At 44.5% G+C, this 21556-nt stretch overlaps 1 long non-coding RNA gene across 2 annotated transcripts in view; it reads left to right on the top strand.

Annotated features, from left to right (window-relative positions):
* LOC128325715 (uncharacterized) overlaps window positions 1-20570 on the top strand; it is a 55220-nt gene extending 34650 nt beyond the window's left edge. For both annotated transcript variants that reach the window (XR_008307571.1, XR_008307570.1), the window contains exons 3-4: window positions 19587-19695; window positions 19902-20570. This is a non-coding gene — a long non-coding RNA (uncharacterized LOC128325715). The remainder of the gene's footprint in view (window positions 1-19586; window positions 19696-19901) is intronic.
* The last annotated feature ends 986 nt before the right edge of the window (window positions 20571-21556 follow it).

The raw sequence follows: 21556 nt of genomic DNA, 5'->3' as shown, positions 1-21556 counted from the left end.
GCATTCATAGGGGAATGTTGGATGTATTCTTGGACACATTCTCCATTAATAATGGCAATGGTGAGGTCCAGCACTGTCCCATGTGAATTGCTGCCTAGAACATGCTCCAGAATCCTCAGTCACACTGAGTTTCACCAGCATGCTTGACACATGTGGATAATAAAACTGGCCTACCTTACAGGTCGTGATAGGGATTGCTGTGATAGTGTATGTGAAGATTTTGAGCTCTTGGGAACAGTGCTAAATAAGCATTGTTATATATAACCAGGTTATAAATCATTGGGCTGGGGCCAACATTTAGGACATGTGTGGTTATCCCAATCCACAGCTGATTTTAGGGCAATAAATCAGCTTCCATAGCAACCCATCCCCCCACCCTGTGTTTACAGTCACTGTGTCTGGTAATTAGGACATATGGATAGAATTATCAGATGTCTATAGACCTCAACCATAATTTCTGGCCCACAGACTGCAATGGTTGGAAAAATAAAGATCAAACTGTGATGCCTTCCTTACCAAACAAGCCTATGTGTAAAAGAATGATTAAGGGTAGGTACCAGATGAATGTTGTGTGTTCTGAATTACTTTATGAGAGTTTTGTGAATGGAAGCAATCGATGTTGGGGATGGTTGGCAGGAGAGTTTACATGTACCATTTTTTCTTAGCAGTACACCAGGCCTGGTGCCTCTCATGATGAGAACTAAAAGTCAAATATAAATGATGACACAAAGTCTCAGCAAATAAACTTCTTGCAAAAAATACAAAATAACTATAGGGGCATCTGTCTACTCAACGCTATTGTTGTAATGCCAGTAAGGGTGGCCATTAGGGGCCATTTGGATGAACAACCCCCCCACACAATTGAAGGGCACCCAAACAGACCTTCAGTGACATTATGGCTGATGTGCTATTGGTGCATTGCTTCCCTCTTCCTTTATTTGGACCATTATTTGTGCAAACTGCCCCATATTGATTCATGAAATTATTAAGTTCCAGTATTCAGAGCACTGTCACCTTAAGTGGCACAGAGGGAAATGACTAACAAGCAGAAGGTGTCCACTTCGAATCCCTGCTGGTATGTTTCCCAGACTATGGGAAACACCTATCTGTCCGTAGTGACACTATGGTAAAGGTTAATCTGGAAAGTGCCCTGTCTGGGCAGCTGAAGTTAAAGCTGGGGCTCTGCCCTTCTTGCCCAGTGGGAAGTCAAACTTTGCCTAGCATGCCAAAAACACAAGGACCAGCCCTGCCAGTCACTGTTTTGCATTCCCATCTCCATTTAATGTCCCTCTTCCTGCTGCTTATTTTAGAATTAAACCAAGAACTGCACCTCCCTCACTTTATATGTTAACAGGCTATACATTCGAGAAGAAATGTGTCTGCCCCCACCACATCTAGTTTGTCTCTAAGATTTAAATTATTTGAACTGTCAGAATCAAAGGCCATTATGCCCATTTGATTTTTTTTTAAAAAAATGAGAGAAGCTACTTTTGGCATCCCGTATTTGCTAAACAAGGGTTAGATATCCCACAATGCATTGGAATCTTGAATATTTTCTCAGATCAATAAATTGTCTGTGCAACTTTTTCACATTTAAGTTGGATGGGCTTACCAAGAGAAAGATAAAACTGCTTTGCAGGCCACCATTGGCTACCCATGGTTTGTTTTGTTTGTTTGTTACATTTATATCCCGCTCTTCCTCCAAGGAGCCCAGAGTTATATTTAGCCTCCCAACAACCCTGTGAGGTAGGTTAGGCTGAGAAATATGTGACTGGCCCAGAGTCACCCAGTGAGTTTCATGGCTGAATGGGGATTTGAACTCAGGTCTTCCCAGTCCTAGTCCAACACGCTAACCACTTAAAAAAAACAACAACTAAATAAAGCATTAATCAAAGACTCAAAATTTACTTTGTCCCACATAAGCAACATGGATTATTTCATAAAGAAGCCAATATGAGGAATATGTGCATCCCCTGAGAATTTTGTCATGGCTTTTTGTATGAGTGAAGCAAATCAGATCAGTACCAGCTCAAGTGCTCATGCCACTCAAAGTGCCTCCCAGGGGTATAGTGGCGGGTGGATGCTCGGGGAGGGAGTGCCGGTACTTCTCAGCTTCTCTGGCTGGTGGGGTGGGCATGGCCATGGGGGCTGTCATGGAGAGTTACCTTACTCTTATAAGAGTTATAAGGTAAGAGTTACCTTATTCATAAGGTAAGGGGGAAGGAGAGGAGCAGGTAGTGGGGAAGAAAGAAGGGGGGGCGGCAGCAACAAGTGAGGTGACACCCGGGGGTAGGGGTGGGGCTGGATGCCCACAAACACTGCTCCATGTTGCGGGCACACCTAAGACAGTCGTCTCACCTTGCCTCGTGGAGGAGCCATCCCTGAATCAGATCACACTGTACCATATGATTTAGTGTCATTTCCTTTCTCAGTTACAAGTGACTCAATATTTTCTCTTGTTCCTTGAATGGTTCTAACACAGTACACAACTTTTGTTTCCTAAAAATCAGCAAATGCTATAACACATCGATTCCATTCTTCAGTCTATGTAAAGATATGTAATGGGCACATTGTAGGACTTCATTGCTGCAAAAGGCTCAAAAGAACATTACAGTACTTATATAAGTGAGTGCCATTGAGGTATCACCTCTCAATAGGTGTTTGAACTTCCAGCTCTCACGTATACATTGTGTGTGAGAGAGGGAGGGGTGTGGAATGCTCAGTGTGACATTTTGATGACCTTTTCTATACACCTGGATTGAGTTTAGAGTGAGCAATGAAACCCAGATCTAGGCATCTCTCCAATAGTTTCCGGTTTCATAATGATGGCTTTAGAAAAGCACATTACAATGCTCCTACATACATCTGTCACAAAACACTTCCAGAATTCTTCTCTCATTTTTTTAAAAAATGAGTACAATGCATCTCCTGTGAGGTCTTCAGGCCTTTCATGTTTTTATTTTGGCTATGAAGGAGTGTATTATTTTATCTCCAGAAATCACTACCTGGTAATTAAAGGATTAGCTACAGCAAGATGCAAGATGTTATGTTGTAGTCAGTGGTCTTTCTTGTAATTGTTACTGTGTAAAACTTATTACAGGGCTGGTTTAGTCCTGCGTACCATAATATTGGGGCTGCTAGCACAAATGTCCCCACTTTATCACGGCAAGATGTGCCAACACAATTGCAGCAAGTCCTTTACGTGCATTAAAAAGTTAGCTATCTCTGGTTGGCAGTGTGCCAACCTTACCTTTACCTGAGATAAACAATCTAATATTTGAACTTGGATTATTCATTTTAGGGAAATGTTGGCTGGCACAGTTTAAATCCAAAATTGCCAACTTTTTCTGGCTTCTCACAACACACTCTGGGAGTGTGCATGTGGTGAGAATATTGAGTCCCATTAATCCTATATTAATCCTAACCCTTCTAAAAACAAAGGCAAGCCTTGTAATTGGTTCCTGCCTCATTAATCTGAATTAATGAGGCAGGAGTCATTAAAATGTGAACAACTCTGTGTGTTCTTATTGGTGTTTGCAACATTCTGGTACCATAGCCCCCCCTACAGAAACACTGGGGCCAGGGTTGAGGCAGGAAAGAGGCACAGACTGGGAGACAGTCAGAGAAATTGTTACAGAAGACATACGGGAGTGGTTAAATGGCTGACAAATATTTTTCAGGTATTCTCCAGCAGGGAATGAGTGCATCCGACAGCGGGTTGCTCCTTATCACTTGCTCCTAGACAGGGCCAATAGTAAAAAAGAGAACCCAGTGCAGACCCCCTCCCTTGCTAGTGGGAGGAGCCATTCATGGACTCCCAGTTCCTCTCTGTCTGGCTCCAAGAAGGCAGGGTGCTCTTCAAGCTTGGTATCTTCTGCTATTTTTTCTGAGTCCTGGGAAGGTGGGGGGAGGGAGACAGTTAAAAAGCAAAAAGGATACCAAACAGGCATGTCAACCAGGGAGTGTGCCCTGTTTTCTGACAGCTCTCCTGCTGATGCTGCTCCACCCTGCCCTGGCGCAGTTTGCATGCCAAGCCCTCAAGGGGTTTGTTTAGCACCACCAAACAAAAAGAGAAAGCAAGCGGAGGAATCAGCCCTCAAATGGCTGCTGCAGGCATGAGCATGCAATCCATCAGGCTGGGAGAAAGGGCCTCACAGTCAGCGAATGCAGCTTCCTCCCTTTCCAACACCGTCGCTCGGAGAAGGCTCCTCAGAGTCAGAAGATATAGCCCTGAACTCGGCGTTGGAGGAGGATGAAGGGGAGGGCAAGTTCAAGCCTTTTGTGGGGGACAGGCCTCTCCCATTCAGCTGTGGCTGAGGGGTATTGTATTGAAGGAGGTCAGTAAGGGCCTTTCAGGCAAGAAAATCCTGCAAAACAATAGGGGGCACACCAAAAAGGCACAGGCTCGGACTGGCTCACCGAGCAGCAAGGCATTTTCCTGGTGCACCCTCGCCTGGTGCACCCTCCTGCGCTCGCTGCGCTCTCCCCGTGCCAGCTGCCCGGCTCCCCTTTCCCCCTCTCCCTGTCCGGAGAGCCCCACCTCCTCTCCTTCCGATTGGTTGTGAGAAGTAGGCTCAGACTGCCCTTAGGGCAACAGGGCATATTCCCGGTGTGCCCCACCTGCCCCACCCCACCTGCTGCACCCCACCCCACCTGGTGTGCCCCGCCCCACCCCTGCGCCCCAACTCCCACCCTTAATTACCCATTCTGCTTAAAACCTGCCCCCTCCCCACATATTATCCACCACCCTCTCAGTGCCCCCAGTCCGGCCCTGAAAAGGCATGATCTGCCAATTTTGGTGGGAAAACCCCTGTTTCTGCTCAGCAACAAGACAAATAGCCCTGTTTCTACTCCCACTCATCTGAGGACTCAGAGAGGGGGTCCCCATCCCCCTTGGGGAGACTTAACAGTAACGCTGGGGGCTCTTGCGCATATGATCCTGCCCCTGTCATCCCTAACTCACCCCATTGGGACAAGGAAGACCACGGCTCCCTCCCCACACCTGATCTGGAGAAGGTTAATAGTCAGAGCATTCTGAATCAAAGGACCATGTTTCTGATGATGAGTGGGCAAACCTTTCAGATGAGGAGGACAATTCAGATACTGCTCCTTCCAATCATCTCTTTGAGCAGGTCAGTTTTGCAATCCTACTGCATAAGGCAGGCAGGGTGCTTAAGTTGGAATCTAGTGAGTAAGAGAGGGATCAAGGCAGTAATTCAGTGGAAGGGGAGTTGGAAATCTTTCCTTCTACTCATGACAAACCTTCACTTTCCATTTCCAAAATATTTAAAGAAAGCTATCTTGGAGGAATGGAAAGCTTCAGGGACTGCCAAACCACCATCCTCAGCATGCGCAAAGCACTTTTATGGGCTTAGTCACGAGGCAAGAATTCTTAAAGTTTCCCCTAATTGATGCACCCATGGCCACCTTGGTCAGTGGCGCAGTGTTAGTGAAAGACAGGTATGTGCTTCTTAGAGATTTTGAGGAAAGGTGCTGTGAGGCTGTCCTCCCCAGAGCGCATGAGGCTTCGGTGCTTTCTATTCGTGCATCTATGGCTACTTCTATTTTCTCCAAGGTGTCCATTATGTGGACCAAGGAGCTACTTGAGTTGGTCCTACAAGGGAACCTGTGGCTTAAACAAGGCTTCAATAAAGGCCTCATCCTTTATGACAGATGTAGGTCTGGATTCTCTCCAGTACTTAGCAAGGGCCCTTGCTGCAGATGTTTCAGTTCGTAGACAACTCTGTTTGAAAAACTGGAAGGTTAATCAAAAACCTAGGTCTAACTTGGCATCCTCTCCTTTCTCAGGGGGAAAATTGTTTGGGGATGCCCTAGAACCTGTCTTGGTTGAGACTAAGGAGAAGGGAAGGGCTATGCCTTCCTCCCAGGGCAAAGAGGACAAAGTTATTTCACCAGCAAAATTCCTTCTTTTGTTCCAACTGTCCCTTTCGTTTCAGGCAGGGAGGCTCCCTGCCCAAGCAAGACCATTTTCACTGGTCCCGTGGCAAGGGTCCAGCCAAGGACAGTGGTCAGTCCAGGCCCCAGCAGCATGCCAAAGAGTTCAGACACCCTCAACAGGTGCAATGACTCACCTACTCCCCTGTTTGGAGAACGTCTACTAAAGTTCTTCAGCATTTGGGAAAAGATGACTTCAGACAAATGGGTGTGGGACACCATCAAGGAGGAGTATCATCTGGAACTAACTTTATAACTTTTCATTCGATACATGCCATCCCCAAGATCCCACAAGGAGACAAAACACAGATTGGACTTGGAGGTCATCCAGCATCTCCTAGACATTCAAGCCCCTCAGGGTCCCTCAGACCCAGAAATGCTTAGGCATTTACTCGATTTTCTTTCTGGTGCCCCCCAGAAATGGCAAGTGGTGGGCAATCCTGGCAGCCTTGCAACCGGGGAATTACTTGACATCAATAGACCTCATTGAGACTTATCTCCATGTGCCCATTAATTTGGATTCCAGAAAGTTCTTGAGATTTGCCTACAATGGCAGTCATTTCCAGTACAGGGCTCTGCCCTTTGGTCTTTCTTCAGCGTCGCGGGTGTTCACCAAGATATTGGTGGCTGTGTTGGCGCATTTAAGGTCAAAAGGCATTCATATTTACCACTACTTGGGCGATCTACTGGTCACATCCAGAACCTTCCAACAGGGCTTTCAGATATAGAGCTCACCCTGCTTTCCTTCAGGAGCATGGGTTCATAGTCAATCTAAAGAAAAGCACTCTACAGCCAAGTTGCAAAATAATCCATCTGGGAGCCTGTATACCTTGAGGGTTATTGTTTCTCTCCCACAAGCCAAACAGTTGTCCATCTCATAGGCCTGCCTCAAGGAGTGGAGTCACCTCAGACCCTACCTGTTTACCATAGTGCATCTTCTGGGGAGTATGATCTCCTGCTGTGTTCTGATTCCATGGGCTCATTTCCACTCGTGCCCCTTCAGTGGGTCTTGCTTCCCCACCAGGACAAGATTGCCAGCAGATCCTGGGGTCCAGTTTCAATCAATCAATCAATCAATCAATCAAGGACTCCTTTTGCTGATGGGGCTCTTCAGCCCTAGCCCACTGTAGCAGATTAAAGCCCTTGCCTCAGAGCAAACTCATGTGAGGGAAAGAAATGCTGATTCATCCCTGCTGTGCTGCTGTCACGCCCTCGAGCTCCGACAGCGAGGAGGAAGGGGAAGCTGTCAACTTTCCTGCCGATTCAGGAGTGTCTGAGGGGCAGAGCCCTGCTGTCAGCGTTCATGAAACGGCTGTGGTAGATCCAACTAATGATTTAGAGCAGGCACGGCAGCCTGAGTCAGCAGAAGGCGTAAGGGACCAATCGGAAGAACAACTATGCAATGAAACACTGACACCACAACAACGCAGGCGCACTAAACGCAGGACGCAATTAGAATCTATTAGAAGAAGCAAACGCCTGATAAGGCTGATAAGCCGTGAATTACTGCCAGCTGATAAGCTGTGAAGGCTGATAAGCCGTGAATTATTGCCAGCTGGGAGCTATCGGCTTCCACTATAAATCCTGTCACCAGCCATCTACTCCTTGCTGAAAAAGAACATACGTCATTCAGTCGACAGCGTTCAGCCAAGCCGTGAACTTCCCTGGCATTTGGCCAGACCTTGACAGTTGCCTGGCTAGGCTTCTCCTAAAACTATTCTGTATTATCGGTAGGTTCAAAATGCTGCCGCCACCACCCCTTTTATCAACATAAACTCTCTGGGCTTGGGATGGGATAACCTAGAAAAAAACTCTCTTAATTTGGCTCTTGGAAAAGTACAAAAATCTTTCACGTGCAAGCCTACATGTGGTGAGAAAACTGATAGCTGCTGAACATTTGAGGATGTATTTGCACCAGAGAAATCCACCTTCGCCCCCCACATTCCTGAGTTAAAAACCAACTCAGAGAGGCTTGTAAAAAGAAAAGAACTTTAAAAAACCCCAGTTTTATTCAATTACTACAGACTGCTTCCGTCTGAGGCTTTCTCAGCTTTTAGACTGTTATGAATACTTAGTAGAATTACAAAATAGGTTGTCTTAATGCATGCTTAAAGGTTCATAGAGTCTTTTGCAACGCCGTAGGTAGGAGGACAACATAGCCTTCTCTTTCTCTTTAGTCTCAACCAAGACAGGTTCTAGAGCATCCCAAACAAGTGAGGGGACCAGCTCTTTTAAGTCCACCAGTTGTCCACAGGTTTTCAACTTGGGACCTGAATTTGGTTCTTCAAGCTCTCACCAAGGCTCCCTTTGAAACCTATAAGGTCTGTGAAGCTTATGTTCTTGACCTGGATGGCCCTGTTTCTTGTTGCAGTTACTTCTGCCCATACGGTATCTGAACTGAGAGGGCTTTCTGTCAGGAAGGAGCTCTGCCAGATCTTTCCAGACTATGTGTTTCTTTGTAGGGACCCATATTTCATTCCAAAGATTAACACAGTCTTTCATAGCGCTCAACAATTATTTCTTCCATCCTTCTGTCCTAAGCCAGCCAATGCCAAGGAGAAGTCCCAGCATACCCTTGATCTGAGGCAGGCCATCAGGGTCTACCTGAAGTGCACTAAGGTGTTCTGGTTATCAGAGTCCTTGTTTCCTTCAGTGCTGGCTCACTGGATAAAATGTTTTCTCCTTCCACCCTTTCCAGGTGGATCAGAGCCTGCATTTCACATGTCTATTCCTTTTGCGGCATACAACCGCCTGCTGTGATCCATAGTGTTGTGACTTCAGCCACTTTCTCCACACAAGCTCTGCTAGTTGACATATGTTGGGAGGCGATGTGGTCTTTTCTGTCCACCTTCATGCAGCACTACAAATTAAATTCTGGCATCAGCAGATTCTTCCTTCGGCAGGAGAGTATTGCAAAAGGTGGTCAAAACGTAGTCTGCAGAGATTTCCCTCCCAGCAGAACTGAAGCTGATGTAAGCCCAGCTGTCAGATGCACTCCTTCCCTGGTGGAGAATGGTACATTGTACTTATCTGAAGGCTCCATTCTCATCAGGGAAACAGAATACATCTGCCACACCTTTTCTCTGCATTTCATAAACATTGGAAGCTCTTTGGTTCTGGTTAATCCTTCTAATTCCGATTGATTTTAGTCTGTTACTACATTTTTTCTTGTTCTCTAGTTCTTATGTTGCACCATTGGCTAGGTCAGTACATACCTGGGAGTCCAGGGATGGCTCCTCCCACTCACAAGAGGGGAGTCTGCTGGGTTATCTTTTTTACTATTGGCCCTATCTAGGAGTGGTATATATCTAGTGGTATATAAACTGTTAAAATAAATATACCTGTAAAATAAAATTAAAACAGGTTAAATTAAAATGGGTTAGCCAATTACACAGGAAATCCTTTGAAGCAAGTGGAAGAGGGGTGTGATTATGGCTAGAATCTACCAGGTGAATTTGTTTTTCACAAGTTACTTGTACAGATCAGTCAAGTTTCTTTGAATGTACATGCACCCTGCCTGTAGACTCTAAAAGGCTTATGCACTTAGTGCTTCATTGCTGTCATTCTGCCATAGAAGATTCCTAGTTTGCCTAATGTGTAAATCAGCCTTAACTGACATGACAGATTTATACCTTTGGCTTCTGAATGAGATATTCTCTTTTTGGTGAACTCTGAATCACATGGCCTAATGTTTTGGAGAAGAAAAGTTAATTACTTAAAAGTTGACATGGGTGTGAAGGATTCAGGCATTTGTCTTCAGAGACACATTAGAGGAGCGTAAAGGAAAGAAGAAGCTGTAATGAGCAAAAATTGGTATTGCCTACATCCATATTATATTAAAAGTCCAGGAATGTCTGGCTGACAACTTTCTCTGTCCATTACCAATTAAAAATGAAAGCTGAAGACACAACATTTCCACAGTGATCACAGCAACTGCTTCATTTGCCCACTGGATCATGCTTCAGGCATGCTTTGTGTTTTTGAAATAAGTATTTTAAAGCGCATGTGCATGTATACACATACATCCTTCACCTTATTAAAAATTCAAACATTCTGTAGTCAGCTGCAAATTACTCCAGGGTCTGAACTGAGCAGGTGGGGAACATGATACAGATTAGTGTTGTGCAAAATTGGATCCATAAAATCAGACCAGGGCCAATTTTACCAGATTTTGAGTGGGGGGTGGGGTGGGGTGGAGGAGAGAGCGCACAAACCCAAGCTTAAAACCCCCAGTTCAGAATGGACTTCTCCAACCCCCTTCAGAAATTTTTTTTCCAGAGCTCCAAATGATAGAGAAAGGTATTTTAAAGCTATCACAGCCAGGGGAACCCATCTTCTGCCTGCCTGTTTGACCATCCATATCATCCTAATTCCCCCCACCCCAAGTTGAGCCCATTATTCACTTACATTTGCAGCCACAAGCCATTTCCGTGTTTCTCTTGAAATTCTTTAGTGTGAGATCATTTTCCTTTAGACTGTTACCTCACTTCCCCTGTAACTCTCTGGTTTTAAGTTAGTTTTCTTAAAGGTTCACAGGGAGTATCCAGTTATTTTCAAACCTTTTTGTCCAACCCCAAACCCATTCTCAACCCCAGTACTAGATTTCCAAGGAGTCCAAACAACTAGGCATGTGCACAAACTGGTTTGTGCACTCCCAGGAGGCAGGGGAGCCTCAAAGGGAGGGAGGGTGCCCTTACCTACCCCACTTGTTTCCCCCCACCAGCGCTCTCCCCAAAATTGGTGCTGTGGGGCTTCAGTGTACCTCCTCACAGCCCCAGTCAGCATCATACTGGAAGTGGCCGATGCGCATGTGGGTGTGTGCCCCCTCCCCCACCTTTAAAGTCCGACACACACACACCTCCACCATTGGAAATGGAAATGCTCTCTGGTAAGAGAAATTGGAAATGCTCTCTGGTAAGAGAATCCCTTTTTCATTATAGCAGAGTGCACAGAGGCACAACACAGCGGAATTTAGTAGGCATGCGTGTATGCTGAGAGTAAAGTAACTTGGAGCCAGTTCATAGTTTCAAATCAATATATATGGCACTTATTAAAGAACTCCATTCTAGATAGGAAAGTGAGGAGTTAGGATCTCTAATCTATCTGTCTAGCTGGATGCAGATGGATTCTGCATCTCTGCACACATGGTGCAGGGGAGAGGAGCTTGCCATGTTGCAAGGTAGAAGGAACAAGAAGAGAAGAGAGAGAGGAAGGAAGTGGCTGGAAGGAAGGAAGTATCCCTGAGAGTAGCAATCTACATTCCAAAGGGATAGTGTCAGAGCAGTAGAGAAGGGATGATCAATGTCTTCACCCTCTACCCTCTGACTCACTAGTCTGTCCTCCACTGTTATTGAGACAAGAGACAGCACATAGTCCTTCACTTCCAACAGTCAGCATCATACTGGAAGTGCCCCCTCCCCCACCTTTAAAGTCTGACACACACACACCCCCACCTCCGAGCCTTCAAACCTTCCAGTGTTTGAACCTGTTTGGAGGCTCCTCTTCTGAGGAATCCTCCAGGATGGTTGGAAGCTTGCAGCTTTGAGTCATGACAAGAGGCAATTCAGCACTTGTTCAACACTTGTACAATGAGTGTATAGTGTACACAGGTTCAGATCTGTTTACAGCTACAGTCATTCACATGCTATGCTGAATGTAGGTACAGAAGTACACTTCCTATCTGTACCATGCATTTGAAGGGCCAGTATCCAGGTTTACTTTTAAAATGAACACAGGTACAGTCATTCACACAAACACATATAAGAGTGTATGCACATCTGTACACTCATACAACATATTGTCTGAATTGGGCTAGAGTAAGAGGTAGAAAGCAGGGATATTTTGGTTGCTTATGGGAAGGAAGTCCTGCAGTTAAGTCACAGTAATTCGAGGCAGGAAGAACAATTCTGTTCCCAAGTTAAGCCAGGTTTGCTTTCTGACCTTGGCTAGGTGACTACAGGCAAAATCCTTCAGTTTGTTTACAAAGCATTAGACAACTCAGTGTTTTACCAAAGCCACCCAAGCAAATGCACCCCTCTGAATGCTCTAGAGAAATCAAACAGAAAGGAAGTAGGAGAAGGGACATGGATTCTCTTTGGCCAGACCCAGTTCTTGCAATGTAGTAAGCATTCACATGAACAAAGACAAACAATGTTAGGTACCTCTTCAGGTATTATCTAGGAGTGTGAGCTTTGCATCTGCAGTGTTCACACATGCATACTACAGCAATACATTTCAGAACTTTCCCCCCTAGGAAGACAGGGGTGTGACAAGCCACTTGGTGGACTGTGTTCCATCCCCATCATTTCCCTCTGCTGCTTGTGTTTGAGGGCTGGCACTAGCCACCTTGACGCCACTGCCTCCTCCCTCCTTCCACCTCCATTCCCACCACCACGACCCAGCTGGCTCTTGGAGTGGCAAGCAAGGGGATGGGATGTTTCTTTTCTCAGTCTTGCAAGAGAGGAAACATCCCATCCTCCTCCCTCTCACTGCTGTAAGAGCCAGCTGAGCAATGGTACCAGAGGCAGCAGGAACGGTGAGAGGAGACAGAGGAAGAAAGTGGTGGTGGCAGCAGCAAGGCAAGGGGCGGCATGGAGGACCTAGTGCTGGCCCCTACTCCACATGGCCAAAGAAGGGAGTGGGGAGCTTGACAGGGCAACAGGTGAGGGGCCCTCAATGGCTTCTCACAATAGGCAGCTTGTATTCTTTGAACACGTCTGCACAATTACATTTACATCCCTGGAGGGAGAATTGGAGTAAATTATATCATGTGATAATATCCACCACTTTAGGGATGTCTAGAGCCCTGTTCCTTGTAATATTCATATGAATATTGAACAGAATAACCAATATTGAATATTCATTATTGAACAGAATAGTCATAGAACTAGGGATAAATAATCCTCTTTGTGTTGCCATGGGGGCGGGGTGCCATAGTCCTGCTCCCTTCTCTTGCTCCTTCTCACCAATATGGTAGGCCATGTAGAAAAGTGAGGCTGTCATAAGTCTATATAGAGCATTTCACTGGGTGTCTATGAGTTCTCTCTCACACTCTCAAAAATTGTCAGGATAATTGAGGGAGGGGGCATCTGCCCTGAGCTATTTGGAGGAAGAATAAACAAACAAGATATAAACAGTTGTATGCTATTATGGTGTAAAAATAACCACTTCCTAAGCTAGTTTTCTGTAGTGTTTTACTTCTCTTCTGCTGGTCTGGATTTCTGATCAGGCATGGATGTGCAGTAAAATTCTCTTTGCCACTTGATAGGATATTACCGCAGAAATGACTGGTTTAACAAGTGGTTACAGGCACGCCATAAGAAGTTTCTCTCTAGTAAATAATCATCTATATTCACTCCAAAAATGTAATTAATATTATTAATAAAATAAACTAATACAGAGTTGTGATTTATTTATTTAACATATTTGTATAACGCCCAAAACGCAAGTTTCTGGGCGATTTACAAAAAAACAGGGCAGTTTACATCAAAACAAATTTATAGTGGTTAAACTACATTTTTCTCAAAAATTAATTTACCATGTTAAAAAATAGATCTCTCTCTCTCTCTCTCTTTATATATATATAATTTTCCTTAGCTGTTTTATATCTAAATAGACACAGTTGAAACAATAAAACTGTCTTTCAAGCAAATAGTTCATTGGCAACTAGATTAAAGCTGGGAAGAATCTTAAACGCATATTTTGCATTTACTGAAGTTAAAATATATATATCAGATTTGGACTGAATACTGTCTATAACAGATGGACTCTGATAGTAATTTACCTAGAATAAATAATTGGGCAAATCTTGAATTCATTCATCTCCATAATGTTCCTAAATATTTGAGACCATGTCCCTGTGGGGTGAGTCAGCTGGAAGATATAGGTAATTAGTTCATTATCCTTTCAAACTTGAAAGCTTTTGGGAAATCAATATAGTTGACAGGCACATAGAGAAGTGCGTCTTGATGATGGTGATCCCAGGAGTGCCTAGTACGTTGTTAATGCTAAATTTTTGCTATACATTAATAGAATTGGTACTGGAGATCAAACATTGGCTGTGTGAGTAGCAGTGCACGTATGACTATGAGGGCTTTAGATTTAAATAGAACTATTTCCTTCTGTTAACTAGAGCCATGCATCTTCCATAACACCTACTTTGAGAAGCAGCGTCAGGCACAGGCCAAGGGTCCACAGCCACAGAATGGCTCACCCAACCCAGCCCAACTAACCTCCGAAGGACCCTAGCTACTATAGAACTAGGGGTGACAACTGCACCTGGACTAGCCCACTAGGAACGAGGCGCCATAGCTGCCCCTGCACCCATAGTTGATGCGATGTTGTGCATGAACTATGCTTTCAGGTCTCCCACTTAGGGACCATGTGGGTCAGACACAAGAGAAAGTGCACTTCAGCCAGTGCCTTGGTCAGGTCTTGGAGAGCAAGTTGGAAGGGGCAGCATTGGGAATTCTCAGCAATCTGACCAAAGGATGGACAGAAGCACCATCTCTCTCTCTCTCTCTCTCTCTCTCTCTCTCTCTCTCTCTCTCTCTCAGTGGTGGGGAGGAGAAAAAGCCTGGTGCCGTTTTTTCTTTTCTCTTCCGTGGAGACAGAAGAACAGAGTGATGGTGAACAATTTTATTATTTATGTTATTTATTTAACACACTTCTATACTGCCCAAAACTCACGTCTCTGGGCAGTTTACAACAAACAAAAAGCTAAAATTAGTAAAAATAAATGACAACAAAAAAACTTAAAACAGTCGTTAAAACAAAATAAATGACATAATAAATGTTATAATATAACAACAATTTAAAATTTTAAAACAACATTTTAAAACAATGCTAAAACTATTAAAACAATATTTAATTAAAAGCCTGGGTAAATAGGTGTGTCTTTAAAGACTTTTTAAAAGTTGTCAGAGAAGGGGAGGCACTTATTTCAGCAGGGAGCATGTTCCAAAGCTCTGGGGCAGCAACGGAGAAGACCCATCCCCGAGTAGCCACCAAACCAGCCAGTGACAACTGCAGACGGACCTTTCCTGATGATCTCAATGTGTGGTGGAGTTCATAACGAAGAAGACAGGCGCGTAACAACGATCGGGCAAGGGGAGACAGTTGTCTGGGGGCCCCACTGCCTGGAGGGGCCCCCCAGAGGCACCTCACGTGACTCCCCATTGCCCCCTGCCCAGCCCCAAGGCCCCTCAGCCACTTGCCCTCTTCGCCATCTCTCCAGCTTGTTCTCCTGGCCGGCAATCAAGGCAGCAGGCAAGCTGCAAAGATCTCCTTTTCTCCCGCCTCTCAGCTGATCGGCGGGTGGGCGGGGCTTCCACGGAGGCCTCGTGTAGGCCGCTGTGAAGCCTGAACTCCAGTAGGGCCCAAGCCAGCCAGGAAGGAGGAGGCAGCCAGAGAGGCCACCACTGTTCTCTGCAGCAGACCCCTTGCTGCCCTGCCGAACCCAGCATTTGCCAGGTAGAGTGTGAACTCCTTTTTGTGCTTACCTTCCCCCCCCCCCCGGATATATAGGCATCTGCTTGCCATAGGGCTTGGATATGGGGGGTGGGGAGGGACTGAGAAATATTTATTTTTAAACAGCTTGGAAAATTTGCTGGCTTAAAAAAAAACTATCTAAAAAGTCCTAGAAGTGGCTTGTTTCATGGCAGAAAATTACAAAAACTTCTGGAAGAAACAGTATTATATTTATTTTATTCGTTCATTCATTCATTTATAAATGCAGTTATGTTCAAGTTGTTTTGCAACCCAGAAGGTCTGAGTGAGAACTGTGAAGCATGTCTTGTGCTTTTATTTTATTTTATTTTTCTTGTGTGTGAACTGCTCCCCAATAACTTGCAGGGACTTCAGGGTAAATCTGGCCAACATGTAAATGCAGCACCTCCATTCCAGAGGAGATGTGTGTTAAAGGGCTTTAAAAGCCTCCTGTGAAAAACCTCCTGGAATCGAACTTTCCTGAATTTGTTCAGAATTCTGAGAAAACAAACATAGGCTCACCCTGCATGGTTGAAAGTCTCCTTTGCTAATCTGCAGCGAGGGGGCCATTTTAATAATTAGTGTTTCTAGTGTGTTCTAGGCATTAAAAGTAAAACAAATGTATAGTACTCAATGTATATCACTATATATTGTGACGTGTGCATGTGTGTATTCAGTGAAATGTATTTCCAGGCAGCATACTTATTTTGGAATATCAGACTTAAATCCTTGGGGGCCTGGGGTGTGTGGAGGCCCTGGACTTTGAGTGGGGGGGCCCCATTTTAAAATCTCGTCTCTGGGCCCACTCCAACCTTGCTATGCCCCTGGAAGAAGACATTCTCTTAAATACCCAGGGCCAAAACCATTTAGGGCTTTATAGGTTATAACCAGCACCTTGTATTTTGCCCGGAAACTTATCGGCAGCCAGTGTAAATCTTTCAATACAGGAGTAATATGGTCTCTCCAAGATGACCCAGAGACCAACCTAGCTGCTGCATTCTGAACCAGCTGTAGTTTCCTGACTGCACACAAGGGCAGCTGCACATAGAGCACATTACTATAATCCAGTCTGGAGGTTACCAGCATATGTACCACTGTTCTGAGGTTGTTTATCTCAAGAAATGGACACAGCTGGCATATCAGCCAAAGCTTCTGGCCACTGCCTCAACCTGGGAGACCAGGGAGAGGCTCAGGTCCAGAAGCACCCTCAGACTATGTACCTTTTCCTTCCGAGGAAGTGTGACCCCATTTAGAACAGGCAGATCAATCTCTTCTCCAGAGTTTTGACCCCACACAATGAGTACCTCCGTCTTATCTGGATTCAGTCTCAGTTTTTTATCCCTCATCCAGCCCATTATCTCCTCCAGACAGGCATTTAGAGAGGTTATGCCCCCTCCCAATGATGTTGACATGGAGAAGTAGATTTGCGTGTCATCAGCATACTGATAGCAGCACCCTGCACCAAATCTCCTGATGATCTCTCCCAGCGGTTTCATGCAGATGTTAAACAACATTGGAGACAATACGGAGCCCTGAGGGACAGGGCTCTTTACTGCCCTGGCGGTCTTTACTTAACTCTTTACTGTCTCTATACTTTTTACTGCCTGGCAGTCAGCACAGCAGTAACTTACTTTCCTGGAAATAAACAGAGTGGCTTTACTTTAGTTAAGCTGCTTTTTAGCATCTCCCCTCCTCACCAATGAAGCACTGTGTCTGGTAAGGGGAGAGCATCTTCTGTCCTTGGTGGGCTTTTTCTCCTCCCCCTCCCCCACCATCAATGGAGAGGAAGAAAGTAATGCAGATGAAAAACCTAATTCTTCAGTACCTGGAAGGCATAATACATTTACAAATATTTGCAATTCCTTTTATAAAAGTCTTCAGCTTCCTCCCTCCCCCCCCTTTCTTCCTTGAAGAGTATAAATGAGACCCTAGCAAATATTTTATGAATGTAAAGGTAAGTACTTTAAAAAAAAAAACAAGCCAAAAACTAAAGAGGCTGGAGAAAAAGAAATAACTCTACTGAGTAGCTGCTTAGTTTGAATGCTCTCCAGAGCTCTTGGCTTAAATAAATAATTCTGCAAATGAACAAAAGTATGCTGACTTTTAAAGGTGCTGTTAGATACAGGTTTTTATTGTTCACGACTGATCTTTTAAATACTTTTGGTGAATATAACTAACATTCCTATTCAGTTAATATTGTTTGTATAGTACAAACAATACATGTGTTTGTGTTATATATCTTAAAGTAGTTTCCATAGCAAAAGGTACAAGAAAATGATTCCCTGTCCCAAGTATAGAATCCAAAGGAAAGAGTTGTGGCATGCAAGAACAAGGCAGTGGAGTGGAATAAGGAATATTATTAGTTTAATGAAATCAATATTATGTACAGAGAGGCAAGTGCAGCTGGCTTTTCAGTGCTCTTGCTGCTGGCTGTTTTGTTAGTCCTGCCTCTACTCCAGGAATACAAGCCCCATTCAAAAGCTGACCTGTATCAAGGAATGGATTGACCAAAAACACCACACCAAGAAGGCCCACAGTCTTACACACACACACACACACACACACACACACAGCAAAAGCCACTGCAGAGAGGATATGCTGGGCTAAAAAGGGACAATGACTGTCCCTTTGCTGTTACATGTAAGAGAGAGCTACCATTTTAACAGGGACAAGAGCTATTATTGGCTCAGACCTAAGAGAATGGTGCTTGCTAAGGCCACCTAAAACGTTCATGGCTAAGGTGAGGTTTGAACCAGGGACAGTGCTTATAATTCTACTGCAGTAAAGCCATGGGTGTCAGGGAAAGGAGGGGGTGGTGGAGGGCCCATCTTCATTTCTTGTCCAGGGCCAACTCCAGCTTTGCTATGCCCCTGTTGAAGGGCCTGCCGCTGCTGCAGCTCTCTACACCCAGTAAGCCTCCCCATTGCACCCTGGCTTACTGGGCAATGACAGGTGGCATCAGCAAAAGCTTCTCGCAGTGGCAGCACTATTTCAGTTTTTAATGCCCTGCCCCCCTGGTCCCAGGACAAAACCCTATCCTAGGCCTTTTGTGGTACTGATGTATATGCACACTGGGCCATGGGGGAAAGGGGAGCAGACAGACCTGTTTTACCTTTCCCATGAAACCAAGCAAAATGGGTGGGAAGCAAGGACCTAGTGGGTATGCAGGCATGCCCAGTGAGTTCCTCCACCTCTGATAGTGCTTGGCCACCTGGGAAAGATAAAATGGATGCTCTCCATCCACTCTCCTTTTACTTTTCCTTGGTGGCTGGGCAGCACTGGACCCACAACATGTGCCCACAAATGGGAAGCAGAAAGAGATTGTCCATCTGCTCCCCATTTACCTTTCCCTAGTGGCCAGGAACTTCCAAAGGGCTCAGTGTGCATGCATGCCTGTTTGCACCACAGGGGGAGGACCCAGTGCACTATGGGTCGGGGAGGTGAGGGCTTTGCCTAGGACTCCCTGCATCGTGACACCACCCTTGCTTTGTTCCATCTGTTGTCCCCTAAACTGAAATTACATAAACTGTTCCTTTCATTCTCCACTAAACAGGCTGATGAGTCTTTAGGTATCTTCCATGATGGGTATTTAGATAAAGGGTAGCATGATGGGCATTAATTACCAACATCCTGTAGCATATGAAAGACAGCAGGCTTTGAGAAAGCGGGGTGTGTATATGTGGTGTGGGGGTGAGGGCCAATTCTTCATTTGGCACAACAATATGGCCAGAACAATATGAAAAGGTATTTTTATTGGTGCTGACTTTGTACTATGCCCCCTTAAGTGGTGCAGCAGGGAAATGCTTGACTAACAAGCAGAAGGTTGCTGGTTCGAATCCCCACTGGTACTATATTGGGCAGCAGCGATATAAGAAGATGCTGAAAGGCATCATCTCATACTGCACGGGAGGAGGTAATGGTAAGCCCCTCCTGTATTCTACGAAAGAAAACCACAGGGCTCTGTAGGCGCCAGGAGTCGGAATCGATTCAACAGCACACTTTAACTTTGTACTAACTTTTGCTGGTGCTAACTTTGTGCAGTAACATACTTACTGCAGTTATGCTGTTCATCTACATTTAAATTTTAATTCATACATTTCATTGGGCATTAGGTAAGTGTTAATAAAATATATCCATTCATATAGGCCCAGAAATGGAAAGGCAGGAAAATTAAAGTGATCCTGTCAACATCATGCAGAAGAGAATCAGAACCCCTGACTGCCGCTCTAACCTTTGAACTCTTGCCCTAACAAGGTAATCCTCACCGTCTCCAGTGTTACAATCCTGCTAAAATAATTATGTGATAAAGATAAAACTGGAAAGGTTTTGCAGGCCTTGGGTGTCAGTTTACTGATTTTTGGCATTATTTCCTGGAGATGAAACGGGGATTCATTTTTTATTTATCTAAGTGGCTTAGAGCAGGTCTTTTCAATCATTTTTCTTTTCTTTTCTTTTCACAGGTAATACTTTTGTGAGCATCACCTTTGCAGGCACCACTGCAAACCAACTGATTTATATGCACATGTGAACTGGCTCTAAATACGAAATAGTACAATGCAAGTTGTGTCTGGGGATGCGAAAGCTCAGTTTTGAAATGCTAAACTGAAAACACTACTAATTTCATTTTAAAATATCTTATTAAAATATCTCATTTTTCCCTACATTCTCAGGATTTTTCACCCTAACTTACATATGTCGAGATAAAAAATGTATTTCATAGGTTATCAAAAATCTCATCCAGAGCTCAATGAAATGTAAAAACATACACTCTCTTTGTCATTTCCACTCTCAGTTTAGATGGTAGGCAGCGGCTTCTTGGGATAGGCACCTACTTTTCCCTCTTACATTACTCTGTAAATTGCCAATGCAATTATAGTACTATAGGCATCAATAACAATAATGAATACTAACAAAATATGTACTTGTTTAGATGCATTTGTGGACTCTTTATAAGTCTGCCCCATTTTAGTTTTAAAGTGTTGTAGGGTTGTAATGCCCATTTGTATGAAGATTCAGTGCATTTTTATTGTTGATTTGTCAGCTTTCCTGAGCATCTTTCAGAAGTAGGCTTCTCCTTCTGGTAGAGGTAAGATATCAATTTTAAAAATAAATACATCAATAAATCAAGAGATTTAGTTTTATTACATCTATTCCCTTAAGGTTGTCTTTTACAGCCCAGAAAAGCAAGAGCTGTCACGTTCTATTATTTAAACGGAAGCTACTATTAGTCTTACCTCAACCACATTCTGATCAATATGAACTATGGATTTACTCTTTTGTGTTGTACACTTCAGCTTATTAAAGAGCCACTTCCCTTATCTGTGCGCATAATAACATCTGCCAGCACTCACCTTTGGCACTCCAATGATGGATGGTCTGGGTATATGCGTATGAACCGTGACTGTATCATGGCTCAGCCCTTTAGCAGGAAATACAGATGAATCAGTAGCTGTGGACACAGACTGGGCAGCAACATGATTGCTTGAATGGCAATTTGCAACCACACTGCTGTTTGTTTCCGCACAGTGGCTGCGTGGGAAGATTTTTTCTTCGACCTCTTCTCCTTGGTGACTCGAGGAGGGGTGGGTGGTTTCTGCAGATGGTTGTCCGCATATTGTGGAGTTTGTCTCAGCCTTTTGCACTTCGGCAGGTAGGCAGTTTGGCTCAGGTTGGTCAAAAGGAGTGCTTTCTCTCACACTTCCAAAACAGGTGAGCAGTGCCGAACAAGGAAATGGATGCATCATGAATAGCAGGGTGCTGCAACTGTTTATCCCATGTTTGGGACTGGCATTCTTATTGTAGAACCATCACATCTTAGAGGAAAGAAAACCCAAAAACCAGCAGGCAGTCTTCTTGTTACTCTCCCATTATCTGAACTCCAGAACATTCCATTGTCTTAGAGACGGTGGACTGAGGAACCATTTCTCTCAGGTCTCCTATGGAGACAGTGACTGTCCTATGTCCCACTTTGGGCAGAAGAGGCACAGGTGAAGGAAGTTATTTCGAGATGGATTCACACTCTTCACCAAAGCTGTCAGTGACTAAACAAAAAGCTCTCACAAAAGAGCCATCTCCCCAGCAAGCTACAGTTACAGTTTGAGGCTGAACAGATGCT

This window comes from Hemicordylus capensis, chromosome 5 (genome assembly GCF_027244095.1).
Source record: "Hemicordylus capensis ecotype Gifberg chromosome 5, rHemCap1.1.pri, whole genome shotgun sequence".
Classification (NCBI taxonomy): Eukaryota; Metazoa; Chordata; class Lepidosauria; order Squamata; family Cordylidae; genus Hemicordylus; species Hemicordylus capensis.
Note: the sequence above shows the minus strand (reverse complement) of the source record. Positions and strands in the feature narration are given on the sequence as shown.